Below are 18,686 nucleotides of genomic sequence, written 5' to 3' on the forward strand. Positions count from 1 at the left end.
GGTAAATATACTAGGTGGGCCAAAAGCTCCTTGCTTCACTTCATCTTGTATTGGTCATACAAGTGCATGTGACTAAGGCTTTAATCCCAGATAAAAATCCATTTTAAACTACATTTTCTGGATTTTTTTTATTCTTAATTTCTTTCACACTAAATTTACCATTGAGACATTTTGTATTTTGAGCTGTGTTTAACTAGAGTAGAAGTCAGTTCTCTTTCGTCATGTAAACACACAGAGCTTACACTAGTTCGGGGGTCGGCAACCCGCGGCTCAGGAGCCGCATGCGGGCATTATTAACATTTTCCAATGCTGTAAGAATGCGTAGAAAAAACGTAGCAACGCCAAGCAGGTACATCACTTGCAGAGGGCAAAACAAGAGCCAAGCTGTTTGGAAACTGAGTTGTCAATTATTTGGCTGCGCTGGAGAAATGTCCGTATCCCATACAAGGCACATCGAGCAGTTTCAGAAAGGAGCAGGCAGGCTTAGCTGAGAGCATAGTCTCCTTCCTGGCATTACAAGCCCCTTAATTTATACCACACCGCATTGAACATTGCACAGGAGTCATCAACCACTCCCCCTCCCACACTTATGGTACAACATGAAGAAACAACATAAGAGGAAGAATGAACTAAGGTGGAAAAACAAAACTGCCAAATGAAAAGAAACGTGGGCAAGCAGAAACGCTCATGCTGAGCCCTAATTAGATCAATAGACCGCGTCCCACAATCCCCTGCTGCTAACAGACTTAAAATGCACATGACCGCCACTACAATATTACTTTTTTTTACTTTATTGTACAAAACGAAAGTACTATACAAAACACAAATTTACAAATTAAACTTCAGATATGCCAGGGGAGCATTCTTTTATTCGAATCCTCAAAATAAAAATGACATTAAAAATCGGATTTCTCTATTACATTTCTTTAATTTTATCAAAGCAATGAAACAGGATTCCTTGATATTGTAGCGACCCGGGGGTTAGCCCCGCCTTCAGCCCCTAAGGCTCATGGGACGTGGGGAGATTTGGGGTAAGACCTTGAGTGAGAGTGTTGTGAATTGAAGTCACTTCCATGCTGTTTTGGCTTTGTGAGTGTGCCTAAATTAATGAGCTTGATCCTGATAAGGAAATTCACTGAGCATCCAATCCATTACTGCTAGAAACCATTTGGGGTTGTGCAGTGTATGGACATGTACAGCTCTCCAATAAAGTCACTATGCTTGCAGTTTGACTTTATCTTCCCTGTACAATATAGTAATGAAGTTAAACTCACACAAGAGAGCAGTCACGTGACGCGTTGTCTCCGCACAGTGCATTGCAGGGCAAATAAACATTTAATCGTTAGTAATGCTCATTATGTGTTTGAAGCAACTTAGTCATTTTGATAGCAGGCTAATATAGATGCACATTGCATGTGTTGCCCTCATTATAAGGCTTAAATAGGGCTTTTAATATTTTGCAGCTCCAGACATATTTTTTTTTCCGTCCAATTTGGCTCTTTCAACCTTTTGGGTTGCCGACCCCTGCTCTAGTTGCATGCTTAGTTTCTATTCTCTTCTTTGATCCATTTCCATTCCCACTTTCAGCGACACACCAGAGTTTGGTTTTAGTTGGACCAGAGTTCAGTTGTTTGGTTGCACTTCTCACAAATTCTTATCACAATAAATTTAAAAAGACTAGTTGAGACATGTGTTGTCTCTGAAAGTTATGAAGATGGATTTCTTTTTGTATTTGTGTGTTTTTTTAAAAATAATTTCAGCAACACAAAGAAGAGGAAATGTAGACACTTTGGAAAGTCCCTGTAGAAAAGTGTTGAACATTTAATTCTCCATTTTCTTTGTGTTTTTGATGACAGGAATGAAACTAGAGATACAAACTCTTGCTCACAAATGCAAAGAGAAATAATCCAATAAAATGTCTCTAGCTTTGCATTGTTGTAAAATACTGCTGCATTTCTTATAAAACTTTTCAATAATTGAAGCAAAAATGTCTTTTTATGACAATCTGGAATCCAAATTTAGATCAACAAGTAGGTCAGGAAAGGTTGTGTCTTTGATGCTGTGATCTGTTTGTGTTCACAGGCTGCTGCCTCAGTGTTCACCTCATCAGGTGTCCAAACACCTCTGGCTCCTCCATAACTGCATACTGCTGCTTCCTGCTTCCTCCTTGCATTCTCACACTTGCCCAGCTCACCATTTCCTCTTCCTTGTCTTCTTCCCCTACCTCCTCTTCCTCCTCTCCTCCACTTCCTCTCTTCATTTCCGATTGCCCGTCTGTCCTGCCTCAGGCCAGCCCACCAAGAGGGCTGCTGCCAGCCCCGGAGGTGCTTTGAACACTGCGGTTGCTGCCAAACGCAGAGTCGGCGTCGTCCTGCTCCCCCTGCAGCAGCTCATCGATGTCCGTCTCTCGGTAGCAGCGAAGTGGGATGGGGATGGCGTCCAGGTCGGTTTCCAAGTACTTTAATGTCCGGCAAATGATGCCAGTCTTCGGGGAAGTTCCAGTGACAGCAGGGGGCGGAGTCACCAGCTCAAGCTCCACATTCTGCACCTCGTGATTGGCAGAGAGCAGCATTGGCAAAGAGGATGGAGGCGCCGGGGTAGGGTACTCACTGGAGGTCCCACTGGGAGGAGCTGTGGAGGCTTCCAAACCACCTACAGAGGGATATCGGTCACAATGTCAACGTGGTTCAGTATTAAATACACTTAAATAATTATTACATAAGAAGAGGGTGTAGATCCTGCAAGGGAAAACATTAAATCCTTTTTGAATAATCTAAATTTCCACCATTTACCTAAACTCCACAAGCATTTTGACTCTCTAGATGAGTCAAAAGTTAAAAAGGAGACAAATCATCTCCACTGTTCAGGTTATTTTGGATGGAGAAATGATACATTTAGAAACACAAAGGCTGCAATGCATACGCTAAGACAAATAGATCAGGACAACACAAAGTAAATAAAAAGATTCAACAATTAAGTTATTTTGAAAGATTCAAATCAAGTTTCCAAATCAAAAAGTCCAAAGGTCTCGAATACATTCAAGATGGTCTTAAGTAAAAATAAGAATTAAGTTTGAAAAAAAATATTTAAACAGCAAAAAAGTGCTATATGTTAACAAATTAAATTATTAAGTTAGTCATTAATAGTTATGTAATATGTTTGCGTTTTGCCAACTGGACACAAAATGTTGATTTTAAACATTAAATCAACTTAAGCAATTTTATTTCCAAAAAAAGTTATTAAGGCATTTACTTTAGTTTAAATTGACTTTAGTTTTTGGGTTTTAGTTAAATTTTTAAAAGTACCGTAATTTCCGGACTACAAGCCGCTACTTTTTTCCTGCGTTTACAGCCTTGCGGCTTATTCAGTGACGCGGCTAATTTATGGATTTAATTGGCGGCCGCCATGTACGTACTTTCGAACTCGGTGAATAGTTTGAATTCTCTATCTGACACCAACCACGAGGCATTTTTATTCAACACAAATCTTAGCAGCCAAACAGCATGGACTTGACTTCAGGTCTTAGACACTTCAGTCATGGTTCAACAAAACGAAACACGCATGCCCGGCCGCATCCCAGAATCCTTTGGGGCCATTAGACCCAACGTGCACGTGATCGCCGCTACATTATGATGAAGCTTTCAAGTTAAAAGCAATCGTTAAAAGCAGCGTAAAAAAGTCCAACGTTACCAACGGGTTTGGAAAAGCCGGTTTGCTGCGTGACGGAGAGAACAGCGCATGGAGTGAATGTACACTCCATTTACGGTTTCTAAGGAAACCGTAAAAGCGGAATTTTGCTTTGAAAAACTCACAGCCTCCGTGTGAGCTGGAGACATCTTCTCCTGCTGATTGAGCTGCGGGGCCGATGGCAGTCTGAAGGCTCCCACACGTAACAACGCATCCGCCCCTCATACACAAAACGTACAGTATTAAGTCCGATTGCTTTGCACAGAAACGATTTGCTAGGTCCACCGGCGCAACGGGGACGAAGTGCTCCTCCTTGAAGCCGCCCTGGCCAGAGGTGTCGGAGTAGATAGGAAGGGGAGACAAGGAGCGCGCGGGGCGGGAGCGGAGCGCAGAGGCATCCGCGGAGTGCAGAGGCTTCTGAATTCTGACGCACGCGCCGCACTGAGGCGCGCGTATCGCGCTGAGGCGCGCGCTTTTCAGTCGCCGCTGCTTTATTTTACCGGTGTGTTTTCTAACCAGTCCTGTTACTCCCATAACGCTGCTGCGACACAAGCGGAAGGAGAGCTGTACCCGTTCACCCCTCCATGCACTGCTGCTACTTGCTAATTCTTAAACACGTACAACAGAATGGCGAGCCGGGCGTTGGCCCCGCCTTTAGCCCCTAAGACTCATGGGAAATGTGGAATCGCGGATGTAAATTTCCTCATTATAACTGAGGGATGTAATGTTGATTATATGGTTACTGTTTGTAATTTTATGTTAGATACCTAGATTGTCAATAAGTTAAAAAAAAATGAAATAAAAACACCATAACTGAGGGACTTGTGAACAGAATAAAGATCCATGCTGTTTGACAGATGTCGATACACTCAAATACATGAGCCAGAGGCAAAGCTGGCACCACCCACAATGTGCTAATTAAATGCACTCACTCTGGGATGCTGGGTGTGATCTGTCAGGATGACAATACCGGCTAACACATGCGCGGCTTCTACTCTGACGCGGCTTGTGTATGTATAAAAGCAGTCAAACACGTGAATATGGGTGGGTGCGGCTTGTAATCGGGTGCGCTTTGTAGTCCGGAATTTACGGTAGGTCTAATACTTGTACATAATTTTTGCTATATCATGTAATTTGATTTTAATAAAGCAGACGTTTCCAACTGCTTTATTAAAAAAGCATTTTTAAGAGAAGTTCCTTTTAAGTGCTACAGTTCTTGGTCAAATATTCATATTCTATTACAAATTCATCCCACTGTCCTTCAAATTCAGGAGTGCAAATAGTTTCTAAGATATTTTCAAAACTGTAATGATGTAAACGTAAGTTGTGGTACATAGGGGGGGCAGTTGATCTCTGATTGGTTAATTGCAGGTGCAGTTCCCTCCTTGCATGTCCTTAGGCAAAACACTGAACCCCACATTGTCACCATGATGGTTGAGGTTTGCACCAGACTAAGGCATCAGTATGTGAATGGGTGAGAGGGACTGTAAAGCACTTTGAGACTAAAAGCAAGGTAGAAAACCAGTAAATAATGTAAGTATACGCAATTTACCACATTAAAATGCCACATATCCAATGGATATTGAACAGAAGATAAACCTGTGAATGTGGTTAATGCTTTTTGGAGAAATATAACTTTTACCGGTAGTAATGAGCAAAATAATTGTGCTTAGAATTTCAATGAGTTTGAGGGGTGCATTTACTTATGGAGAAAATTTTTCTGCAGTCTGTGCTGTGAAGTGCTGCAAAGCTAATACTCAAAAATAACTGGACACTGAATAAACATGAGTTGTAACCCAGATATGCTTTAGTTCAGCTTCTTTCCTGATATTTGAGGGGGATGGAAAACTCAACGGTGACTCTGACTCTGTTCTATCTTGTCTCCTGTCCTCTGCTCTGCCTTTCTCTATTAAGTTCAAACAAAAAAGAAAAACATTATGCATATGGGTAAAATAAGGACTATTGCTCTTACTATGACATGCTGGTCTATTACAGAAGAAACAAAAAGGAGCAGATAATTCTCTACTTTTACCAGGTGAGAAAACGCTGCTCTTACGTTTCTCGCCCCTGCCGGCAGTCTCCTCTGCAGAGGTTCCAAATAAAAACTCCCACTTGGCACGTGGGATCTTCTGACGGTGCAGGGACGGCACAGGGGCTGCACTACCACTGTCCGTCTGTGAAATCACAAAGACAGCCGAAGACTAAAGTGCAGTGGAAAAACATGAATTAAAATCGTCATCTAGAATATTCAACTCTGATTCTGATGGACATTTAAAAAAGTAAATATATATATATCACAAATATATCTGCATCATCAAGCTGTTGTGTAAAATTTAAGCGAACATTTCTTTTTAACCCCTTGACATCTGTTGATACAAATGTACATCAAAGCACTGCAGCTCCAAAATGTATCATCTAAATGCAAGAAAAAAGTGATTTTTATTTTCATAGCTGGAAATAAATTCAGGTGCCAAGAGGGTAATTATTGTAGAATTGCATGTTTTTTCAAGGCATTTCTTTTCCAGTCTTACATAGTAGCAGTGTGTGCAGTTTTAACCCAACCAAGAAAAAATCAACTAAGCTACAAGTAGCATTTAGCGGGCCTGAGCACGTGCGACCGCCTGGCACGGGCGACCACCCCGCGAGCAATGTCCTGCTCGAGCCGTTTCACGTCATCGCAACCACCCGCTTCACACAAAGGAAGCGTCTAGACGTCGCATTCAGTAATTCGACATCCCAGTCACGGCCTCACGACCGCAACCTAATCTTCCGAAAGCACGCAAAAATCTGCAAAAGGCTTCAGTGTTCACAGGAGTTTGTCATTTTTCTACACAATTTCCAAGTATTTGGCTGAATTCCTATTTTCACCAAAAAGGGGGCGCTGTAGGCATGATCAATGAATCCACTTCATATTTCTCTTCAGCCACCATTTCCATCACACAGGATCTACCTGCAATCCCATCCCATCCACGTTCTTTGCAGGTCTTGATCGTGTGGCCAGATAAAAATAAAAAACATGGGTCTCTGATATTGTTCAGTGGGCCGGACCAAACATGGAGGCGGGCCGGATCCAGCCCGCGGGCTGTAGTTTGCACACCCCTGGTCTAGAAGGTAAACTACCATTCAGGTTGCAGACCCTCAGAAATGACTTGATGATACATATGTAAAACTAAGTTGAAATAAGGAGGCATAAAGCATTATAACAGACTATAGTTATCTCTCTTTGTCTAAACAATGCCTCAAAATATTGCACTATATACTCTGCATTTTTTCAGGCAGTAGGCTCAAAGTTCACACTGTCTTTTATCAACTAATGCAAATGTTTTGCTTTTTTTAACTTTTGTATTAAGTGTAATTAATAATAATAATGAATTTTATTTATATGGCGCCTTTCTAGACACCCAAGGGCGGCTTACAACAAAATAATACAATTAAAAGATATACACATAGTTAAAAACAAAATTTTCTTAATTTCCTAATTTAATGCCAATATTTGATTTGCACAAATTAACACTTTTAATTTAACTCTTATCATAAAATACAAGTAGCACAAAATTAAATCTGTTATGTTATGGAAAAATCAGACTTTTAAGTTAATCAACTTACAATAATTGCGGTAAATGAGTTTTGGTAACTCGTTTGGGTTTACAGGGCAGCATCACAGCTACAGGAAAACATTTCTCACCAATGTTGTGGATTCAAAGCTGAACATGTGGATTTCAGCTGCTACAACTTTCAAAATGACAGCTGAGAAGTTAATTGCTATAGCTAATACCCCGATAGTGACGCCTCTCTGGTCTCCCACAGCTTGGTTTGCTAGAACAGAAAGAGCTCTCCTGTCTTCCGTGGTTAAAGTGAAAAGACTTTTGGTAAAAACATGCTCAGAAACTGATCTGAGAGCTGCTGGGCCTAGAGGAACAGCCACGACCTCTGATTGGCTGTTTAAAGCTGAACCCCGCATGAGGGGTTTGGTGGACTTGGTGATGCATTGAAGCATTCTAGGACATTTAAAACTTTGTAGACTTGTAAATTAGTAATCAATGGATTCATTAATAATAAAGAAAATATACAATAAAATCTCAGTTCACAAGAAAAGCTTCCTATCAACCACTCTGACCAATCCCCTGCCACTTGGTTCCTCTTGGCATTATGGGTAGTGTAGTCAAATCAAGTTCATGACAGCTTTTATGCTTTATGCACAATATTATTTGTTTGACCTCTGGGTCTGAAAAATAGAGTACATATGTTGTATAATCACATTTTCCCAAATGTTTTACTATTTTTCAGATTGTATCGATTCATATCTAAACACCAAAAAGTAAACTAATGCTAAAGTTCCATGCCGTTTAACTTAGCAACAGACTGTGACATCACTGATATCAGAGAGCCCCACTTTATAAGTTGCTTTGCTACACGGTTAAACCAGAACACTCTTCGCTCTCTTAAGTAAAGCACATATTTTGAGACTAAGGAAAGACTTTCTGATTTACTCAAGTTTTTTGTGTAATAAACAAGGAACAATGATGGACAAAGATTCTGCCATGGACAATCCAAAATCTGACACCAAGCTCCTGTTTTATGGAATAAGCTCCCAGCTCATGTAAGAGAGGCCGACTCAGTTTCTACATTCAAAGTTAGACTGAAAACATTCCTCTTTGGAATGGCTTATTATCAGACTAGTTAGTATTCAGAGATTATTTAACTTAATGTTAATGTGTTTAAATTAAACTTAATAACAATAACTATTTCTTTTAAAAGGCTGCTAGAAGTTGAAGCTGGGGTAACTATGGTGCTCCGGGGTTCTGTCCTCTTTTCTCATCTACTTCTCCCCTCCTTCTCTTCTCTATTCTTGATTATTATTCATCATTTGGTTCCCTCTGTTTTGTGCAGTGCGATTCATGTACTCTCCCTCTTTCCCTCTCCCCTGTGGGAGTGGGAGTGCTTCCAGATTCCAGTTGGCTTATCCGTGATCCTGTACCTGGCCGTGTACCTCGTCTCTGCTCCTGCTCCTACACCTGGCTGTGGATCCTGTCTACGGCTCGACTCCGCGCCCCCCGGCCGTCCCCCTAACTTTGGCTGGACGAAGCTCGTCTGCTGGACTTTAAATGTGTAGTTGTAGTGTTAGATAAGTTCATTCTTCTCTATGAGTTCTGGTAAATCACCTGTCCGTCCTGGGGGAGGATCCCTCCTTCATGTGGGCATCCGTGAGGTTGCTTCGTTTTTTCCAGAATCCATTTTTTTTAGGAGTTTTTCCTTACCACGAAGGGGGGTCTAAGGGCAGGGATGTCCAGTTTTATCATCCAGTTTGTTAGTTCAATTCAATATTTTCCTATTAAATTCTATGTATTCATGATCCTTTGATTTTATGTTTAACTTTTTCAATTACCTATACGAAAGCCCATCGAGACGACTGTTGTTGTGAATTTGGGCTATACAAATAAAGTTGAGTTGAATTGAATTGACTTCAGTTCAGCATTCAACACCATCATCCCCCAGCAGTTCACTCAAAAACTGTCTCAGCTGGGGCTCAGCGCTTCTCTGTGTAACTGGCTGCTGGACTTCCTGACGGGGAGACCACAAGCAGTGCGAGTCGGCAGCAACACATCCAGCACCCTCACGATGAACACGGGGGCTCCCCAGGGATGTGTGCTGAGCCCCCTCCTCTTCACACTGCTGACCCACGACTGGACACCGGCACACAGCTTCAACGTTTCAGGAACGGTGATGAGACAAACTACAGGAGCGAGGTGAGCCACCTGGCCAGTTGGTGCAGAGACAATAATCTTCTCCTGAACATGGAGAAGACGAAGGTAATGGTTGTGGATTTCAGGAGAGCGCACACTCAGCATGCTCCCCAGACCATCAATAATACAACGTTGGAAAGAGTGAGCAGCACCAAGTTCCTGGGTGTGCACATCACAGAAAACCTCTCCTGGTCGGATAACATTGCATCACTGGTTGGGAAATAACAGCAACGTCTCCACTTCCTCCGGAAACTGAAGAAAGCCAAAGCCCCTCCCCCCATCATGCACACTTTCTACAGAGGCACCATGGAGAGCATGAGAGCACCCTGACCAGCTGCATCACGTTGTGGTATGACACCTGCAATGCGTCCTGCCGAAAGTCCCTCCAACGCATCATGAGGGTGGCTGAGAGGATTATCGGTGCCCCCCTCCCCACCCTCCAGGACATCTACAGCACCCGTCTCACCCGCAATGCCCTTTGCATTGCAGATGACCCTACCCATTAATCCCACAGCTTCTACAGTCTGCTGCCATCCAGGAGGAGACTACGTAGTCTTCAGGTCAGGACCAGCAGACTCAGAGACAGTTTTCCCCACCAGGCTGTCAGAAAGATGAACTCTCTCCCGGTCCTGCCCCCCCTCCCCTCTTGTTGCCCCCCTGCTCTGCTGACACGCACACTTCATTCTACCTCATCAGTAGGGAACATTGCTGTGATCATTCTCAAGACGAATATCCATTATCCGTCCCATGTGACCCAGAGTCTGATGCTGAGTCTGGCCGTGTAGGACCTTCTCTGTATACTGACTATCCCGTTCTTGATCTATACTCTGCTCTTCAGTTGTACCTTTGGACTTGTAGCCTGTAAGCCTCTAACATGCCTGTTGTTGCTCAGCATTTATAGCAGTCAGATGACAGTGACTTTGCTAAGTGTCCAGCGAATGTTTTGTGATGAACTACTGCTATCTGGCATTTTTTTTTAAAATAATGTTCAAAATAATGTTTTAAGAATGATACAATCATTTTAAAGTCTAAACTGTTTTTCACATATTCATATTTTAAAGCTGTGTCATGGGTTAATATATTCCACGAATTATAAAATTTAGTCTTTAAGATTATTTTGAGGCAATGCCATACTATGCAGACACTTGTGGCTCGTACATTTTCATGAGATGATACACAATATAATGCAAGATTTGTTATAAAGACATACAGTCTGCTGTAGGATCACTGAAATTTATAAACAGCTGTCTGAATCCACTCCAGTATGCGTTCTCTTCTCACATTTATGTGAGAAACTGTTTATAAATGTAACATTATTGTCACCTTCTTAAAATAATTGCCCAATTCATTTTTTGACAAAAATGATTTTTTTGTTTTAGATTTTGAGGTTATTTCCATAATTCAGGTTTCCTCCCATATTGGTAGGTAAAAATGTTTACCATGCTATGCACTAGGTTAAAATAATTCCATAAGATTTCATTTTTCGGTCGTTTTTTTTTTTGTTAAAATTTCTGTTTAGGAAGTCAGCTAAAAAATGAAAAAAGTAAAATGGCTTTTAATGGCTTATAAAAGTGATATTATGTCTTATCAAACAATGTTTGAATAAACAGTAGGATTTTGATGTCTCATTTTCTCAACAGTACATAATCCAATTAACATTTTGATGCTGTACTGCAATCTACAATCTAAAAAGAATCCCAAAGGACCCTCTTCAGATTTGTGCTTTTCTTAAGTCAGATGTGACATGAGTTATCATAATGTGATTTGACTGGTGTAATAGTTTGCTGTTCTGCCATATCTAAAGGTAACTTGCAAACCATTATGGGAATCCTAAATGTAGCTTTATGAAATAGACCGCAAAATGCATCTCAGAGTAACCATACATTTTTGAAGAGTCACACGGCCAGTCGTACGTCACCACATTGGTCACAATAATTAACATAAAACAAACAAAGTTGCAGAGGGATCCTGGTGCAATTCGGCGTTTTTCTACCAACTGAAGCTCAAAGATGGAAAAAAGTGTTAAAGTGTTCAAGGCACTTTTCTCCTCTTCTCTTGGTCTTCCTGAATTTTTTTTTTTTTAAAATGGTTGAACAATCACATTGACCGTGAAAAACATGCACCGGCCCCATCTAAATCTGGACCTAAGAGAGACAAGCAGATAAAGATTGAACTTGAAGTCAAGGATTTCATTAAGAACGGGTTGAGGGGCCTGCCCAGTGTTGATTCACACTATACTGCAGTAGCTACTAGAAGTTCCTTTACCCAGTTACAACCATCTCCTAACTTCACTGTGAATAGCAACAGAAGGTTACCAGCTCTTGAGAGATGGCTGTTGGAGTCCAATTTTTCCCAACGTTTTCCATGAGTACTAATATGTATTTATTTTGCGAAAAGATCGGTGGGACTTTTGTGTTTCATTCAAACACGGGAATATTGGTAGGGATGTATTTGACTCATGTGTCTCCAAGAAGATGAAGCGAGGCAAGGGAAGTCCCAGGACAAGGATTTTACCAATGAAGAGAACTCTCTTTGGACAATGGACTTGCAAGCTGTGCTACTGTGTCCAAAAACCCAAGCCAGCAGTGCCATGCAAAACTAAACTGCAGGTCTAAACCTTTACCCTTTTCAACTTGGGTTCAAAGAAAGCTACTGCTGCATTTGACAAATCAGTAGGTGACGTGTGTAGTGAGGTGTTTGCTCATCTTTAGTATTGTCATTTTGAATGCCTGATCCATGGCTATCCAGAACTTAAGGAGATCATAGTGTGAAGTGTTGATTGCTGTAATCAGAATTCCAATGCAAACTCTGAGCTTCCAAGGAAATATGGGGTACTAATAACTCAGAAATACCTTGTTGCAGGTCTTACTAATGAAGTGTAACAGCATTCATTCTACTATTGAACAAAAAATAGTTAGCAGATATTTTCACCCCAAAAGACTGTGTCATTAAACTTGATATAAGGCTAAGTATAAGGCTATCCCGTTAACATGTGAAAATGCTTAAGCACAATGGTTTCCTGAAACTTCGTAGATCTTTCTTCTTCAGCATCAGACCAGGCAAAAAAGCTTGATATCCAATTGTGCATTATTTGCAGGCTCTTTAGTTAAGCAGTGGTTCAAGGTTCATTCAGACAGTCCCTCTCAGAAGCCTCTGTATGGAAAGAACTGTCATAAAGGGTACAGATGTCAAATGGGCCAGTGGTATGGAGAAGATTGTTTCCATGTGCTTTGACAATCAAGAAGAAAGTTCCAGAACCTCCAGTCCAGAAGTCCATCACTCCTTTTACAATTTCCCACACTGGTAGGCATTAGACATGAACCCTACAAAGAAGATATGGAAAGATAAGTGAAGAAATGCACATTCCTCCTGAGCATTATGTTCAGTTAGTTTGTTAGTAATGTTTTATTCCTAATGGAATATGTAGAAAATGTATGTTTTAATATCTTATTCTTTATTATGTTACAGCTTTATCTTTAGTGTCAAGTGAACTTATTTTGAACTATCCAGATTTATAGTCGTGTGACATTCCTTTATGCTTTATGCTTGCAGCATCCTGTGAAGAAATAGGATGTTCTTTGTCCTGTAGGGACAGATTCCCCCCCTGTACCCCCCCCCCCCCCTTACAATTCACAGGAAATGTATCCAATGTTGAAAATATGTGGAGAAACACAGTATGACTTTAAGAAGTGAAACTAAACAGCACAGGGACGCAAAACATATGTTTCCTATGATAGCGACAGGAGCTGCTGTGCCTATTTATCAGCCACTCCCACTTAAGGATGTTTCAACACTGGCTGAAGGTTTACCACGTGTGTCAAATGGAAGTCGCAATTTCCTCCAGCAATTATGTACAGTTATGCAAGGTCCTGTTCCCTGTATGGGTGATTTGAGACAGATATTAGGTGTAACGGCCACAGTCACTGAGATCCAGTCTATTGAACAGCGTTCAGGTGTGCAGGACCACCTGGAATCCACTTTTTTAGTGGACGTTCAAGTTCCAGTTTTTACTGCGATCAGAGAACTTTATCCAGATCCACAGATTGCAGCACCATCAAGCTTCCCCTACGCAGGTAAGGAAGCCAACACACATTATTCTGAGTGTGTCCAGAAATGGACAGACAGCACAGGCAGAGAGCCCAGCCTGTCAGCCTCTGAAACAGTCATGTTTAGAACAGCGATCCTGGCAGGATTGCCGCAAGACCTGCAGAATGACTTAGGCAATTATTTAAAGAAGGTGTCAATTGGCAATTATCAGAGACGGGTGAACCATATGGAGTCCTATACTGTTCACAATTAAATAAATAAATATTTTATTAAATAAATAAATATGGCCTCATGCAAATACACAATCAACCAATAAATCTCTCATAAATATATAAAAAGATCATGAAATTGTAAAAAGCTGCACACAGATTTTAAATTAGCCATTATATTATTCAATATATTTCATTTTGCTTCAAAAACCTGTTCATTATTTTAGAACAGCATTTTAAAACATTCATTTTTAATCATGCGGAATATTGTTATAATTCTGTCTTTTTCCAGAACCTTGGATTTCAAAAACAATATTTTCCAAAGTAGCTTTGTTTTTATTTCATGTTGCTGTTTTTCACAATGGCTTATTTGCATGAGGCCATATTTATTTATTTAATTAAATATTTATTTATTTCATTATGAACAGTATAGGACTCCATAGAACCACTGACGTCAATGCTCTTAACTTCCACAAACTGTCACTGCTGCTTTTAAAACAGTGAGATGAGTCATTTTTCTGGAGAAAACTGAGGAGGATTTTATCTTGGTCCAGTTATATTTGTTCTGTCAGGAAATGATGTGGTTTCTGAGATGATGCAGTTAAGGAGGTGTTGAAAATAAAATTTAACATTTAGACTTTTAACCAAAACAAGGTTAGTTGTTCCATGAATAAGTTTACTTGTAAACATCTTTTTTTCAAATGTGAATCAACAAGATGTAAAAAAAAGAAAATAACCTTATCATCTTTTATTTTGCTGGTATTGTTACACAGAACTCACAAAAATGAGACAAGAACAAAGGAAATGTTTTTTTTCTTAAGTCAGAAACAGGAAGCTTTTGGATGAGTGACCACTGATCAGAACAAAACGAGTCTTAATATTTGACAGACGTTCAGTGGATCCCAGTGCTGCTAAGGATCTTATAGGTTGTTATACTCTTTTTAGTGGTAGCATTTTGATTCACTTGCCTCCAGAAGAAGGTAAAGCATGCAGGCAGCATTTTTCCACAACTCACAGACAACCACGCTGTTAATCAGTATTCTTTGTGATTTCTGGGTCCTTTTTTATTTTTCGATGCGTTCACTGCTGCAGATGCGAGTAGCTTTTAACATTGACATTGTATTTTGCATTTTTACTTTGCATTTTGTGAACAGCTGCATGAATCCACTCTTGTATGCATTTATCTTTTATTAATTATGTTGCAAAAATACTTTACAAAGAGCTGAGCTCCAGGTTGTTGCACACTTAACATGACAAGTGAAGAGTCTTATGCCTTATTCTCAACTGTTTTACAGGTGGATACATGGTTTCTGTGGGTACAAAACCTGTACGCAGGTGACCCACACAATTATTTAAGTTTGCAGACTTCAGAAAACCCATAGTGCGAGAATGTTCCTGCACAATTTAATGTATGAGAATGTTGCCGGTGACAACCTGTCATAAACACAAAGTATAGGGTAAGAGTAAGTAGGGGTGAGACGCAGGCATGTCAAAGGGACTTTTTAGCATTTTTAAACCTTTCAAAACCTGTACTGTTTGTCATGTATATATGCAACTTATATTGTCCTTAAAAATACATCTTAATACATTTACCCCACACAAGACAATGGTAGATTCCATTTTTATGATGTCCATTACGGTGGCTGCATGAGCCACAAGGAGGAAAAAAAAACATTAAAATGGGAAATTTGTTTTTATCAATTTGAAAGTAAACAGTGGTGTTGCTTTTTCATGTTTTAATTAGAAAATTATTAGGAATGGAATTTTTTTTTAATATTTCCAATCCATTCATGACTAATTATACCATGTTTTATAAATGTGTGTATAGATGGATATTTCTTTGTTTGACTTCCTTAAAAGTGTTGTTTTTTGAGAGCTTGACATTAACCAATTTCAAGTTAAGATACACAAATCTGTTAATGAAAAAATGACTACATAATTTTATATATATAAAGAACTCTAAATAACACTAAATAACTTCATGTAACTATGTTGATACTGAAACAGATGAAAAATTAACAAAGCTTTGTATCAGTGCATTCATGAAATAATAAAATGTAGCAACCCAGTATGCAAATGTTTGAATCTCTCTTATGAAAATTATCTTTTTAATTCCTTTTGACAGCAAATGCTTGATTTTTTTTCTTTTCAATATACTTTGAAATGAAGTCTAAATATTCATGTCAAACAATGTTTTCGTTATATAGTTTTAGTTACCTAATGTTTTACATTTTAGCACAATGATGTACAGTAATAAAGAAACAAAAAGCAAAAAGTATCATTTTTTTATGAATAAATGCCATCAAAATGGACAAAAATCAACTTTTTTAGGCCTAAAGAACCTGTAGCTTAAAAGGTAATCAGATTTTTTTTTTTATTTGATTTGAAATGGTTTATTTCAAGCAATCAAATAGAAATAATACACAAAAACAATATAATCATCAGTTATACATTCATACGGTAACTAATCAAACTTAGGATAATTAGACATAATTAATAAATATTGCTTGAAAGGGAGTGGAAGGAAGCGAACTTATATAATCCCACCCCGTTATACTATAACCATTTTATTACATGATTTATCAATATCCGGTTCCTAGGTTTTATCAGACAGAATTAATAATCATAAGGTATCAATAAAGCACATGACAAAGATGAATTACTTAAGTACTACGTCAAAAATAACTATTTTAGAAATCAACATGGCAAATGCAGCATCTGAAATATATGCAAATTATGTTAAAACATAATACTATATCAGTAAAATAGACACAACACTGTTTCAGGAATTTTCATAGCAAAAATTTCATCAAGTATAAAAAGTTAAAAACATGTGCAAAGTTATGCTACATTAGGAAAGATTTTTGAATCAATTTATCAATTTTAGGAGCTAGTGAAGTACTATTATCAAAAGTCAATCAATTTAACAATTTTCAAAGGTGATTAATCATTTGTTTTACTCTTTTTGTATTTTTTTTTTTTTGTATTTTTCTTTTTTTTTTTTCTTTTTTTTAATATAATAAAGTAATGCTGTGGGGGAAAAATAAAAAGGGTCCATAAACTGTCGAATTGAGATTACAAGAATTCAATAGGCTTTTCCTTCTTTTGCTTCAATATTGATGCTGTTGATTCTTTATTTTGGGATAAATGCCTGTAACACAAAATATAGTGAACACTAAATTTAAAGTCATTCATTTTTTTTATTCCTTGGAACTTTGTTCTTGTAACTGTAAACAGAATTCTGTCCATCAGGCATTTTTGTGGTCAAATGTTTTTCTGCCTTGTCCCACTTCAGAAATGATCATTGACTTTAGGTCAGATATATTATAATAGTTTGAATCCTCTGAATTCCTGATTATTTTGTGTCTCTTAGGTCCATCATTTGTTTAGTGTTGGGCGTCATGGAGCAACTCAACTTGACTGCAGTAACTTCAAACATCTCCTCCTCTTCTGAACTTCTCACTTCTCCTTCCATGGACTCCAGAGGTGTGCCAGCTGCAGTGATTCTGTGTCTCTGCTTTCTCCTGGGAGTCCCTGGAAACATTGCTGTCATCATTCTGAAGCCAAATTTTCAGCAGTTGTCCAGCATGACCCAGAGTTTGATGCTGAATCTGGCCGTGTCAGACCTGCTCTGTCTGCTGACTCTCCCACTGTGGATTTACAGTCTGCTCTACAGCTGGATCTTTGGTCTACTGGCCTGTAAAATCCTAGTATATCTCGGGTCTTGCAGTCTTTATTTAAGTGTGCTAACAATAGTTTTGTTGAGCTTCCAACGCTACATGCTCGTAGTGCACCAGCAGGTTCTGACAAAAATGAGATGGTGTCTGGTTTTGCTTTGGCCGGTTTCACTGATTCTTTCCATCCCTTTTTTTGTGATTCAAAAGGAAATCCCTGATAAGAACCGGCTGCGCTGTGGATATGTGTTCTCGTCCAGAACCCAGAAGTTAGCTACGCTGCTGACAGAGACTCTGGTGGGATTTACTTCATGTTTTATTGTAGCATTTTCATACATTCAGCTTTACAGGAAGGTGAATCGAGCAGCATTTTTTAACAACCCTCAGACATCCAGACTGGTTACCAGTATCATTATAGTGTTTTTTGTCCTGTGGATTCCATATCACACTATGAATGTATTGCGTGTTGGAGCTACTGCTTTTCACAATGAGAGACTTGACAAACACCTCGCAGAGTTGCGGTACATTGTTCTACCACTGACATTTATAAACAGCTGTCTGAATCCACTCCTGTATGCATTCACTTCTCACATTTGTAAATGTGTAAACCATCTAAACCAATGAGGTGGATGTTTCTAACTTCCACAAACAATGTCACTGCTGATTTTAAATCTTTGAGATAAGTCATTTCACTGGATGTCACTGAAGAGAATCTTTTCCAGCAGGTTATATTCGCTTTGTCCCAGAAATCTGCAGATGGTGTTGCAACTAAGGTTATTATTCAAATAAACCGTGTCATTCAACCAAAGTTCTAGTTAGATTAACTGTTTTGTTTACTTTCTGTTTTTTTTTTGCAAACATCATTTGCATTTAGCCTGCAACAAAAGATAAATTTGGTACTGTACAAAGGTAAAAGTAAATTGCGCCAGCATCATTTATATTCATCGTAAAAAAAAATGATTTAAGAATAAAGGAAATGTTATTTTTAGATTAAGGTTTGAAACAGGAAGCTCCACAGTCAGACCTTTTCTCACATCATCACTAACTGCATGAGAACTGAGTCTTATTTTAATGTTTTTTAGTTAGATTGTGTAAATAAACTACCTTGTATTTGAAGTGAATGCCTACTTACTAAGTGTTATGTCTACTTATATTCATGATTGTTCTAATGAAAATGAAAATGCGCATTTTTATGGCCTGCAGCGGCAGTCACTGACTGCAAGGACCATATTTTAATGCTTGATCTGCATGTGCTATGAAGATTTCTTTTTTTGATATAGTGATACTTTTAATCATTATCAGGATTTTTGAATAATGAAAATTAT

At 39.0% G+C, this 18,686-nt stretch overlaps 1 long non-coding RNA gene across 1 annotated transcript; it reads left to right on the plus strand.

Annotated features, from left to right (window-relative positions):
* Positions 1 to 13,321: 13,321 nt before the first annotated feature.
* LOC111947107 lies at positions 13,322 to 18,477 on the plus strand. The gene is made up of 2 exons (XR_002872927.1): positions 13,322 to 13,504; positions 17,061 to 18,477. It is a non-coding gene; the product is annotated as an uncharacterized LOC111947107 (long non-coding RNA).
* Positions 18,478 to 18,686: the final 209 nt, after the last annotated feature.

This window comes from Oryzias latipes, chromosome 24 (assembly GCF_002234675.1).
Source record: "Oryzias latipes chromosome 24, ASM223467v1".
NCBI classification, from domain to species: domain Eukaryota; kingdom Metazoa; phylum Chordata; class Actinopteri; order Beloniformes; family Adrianichthyidae; genus Oryzias; species Oryzias latipes.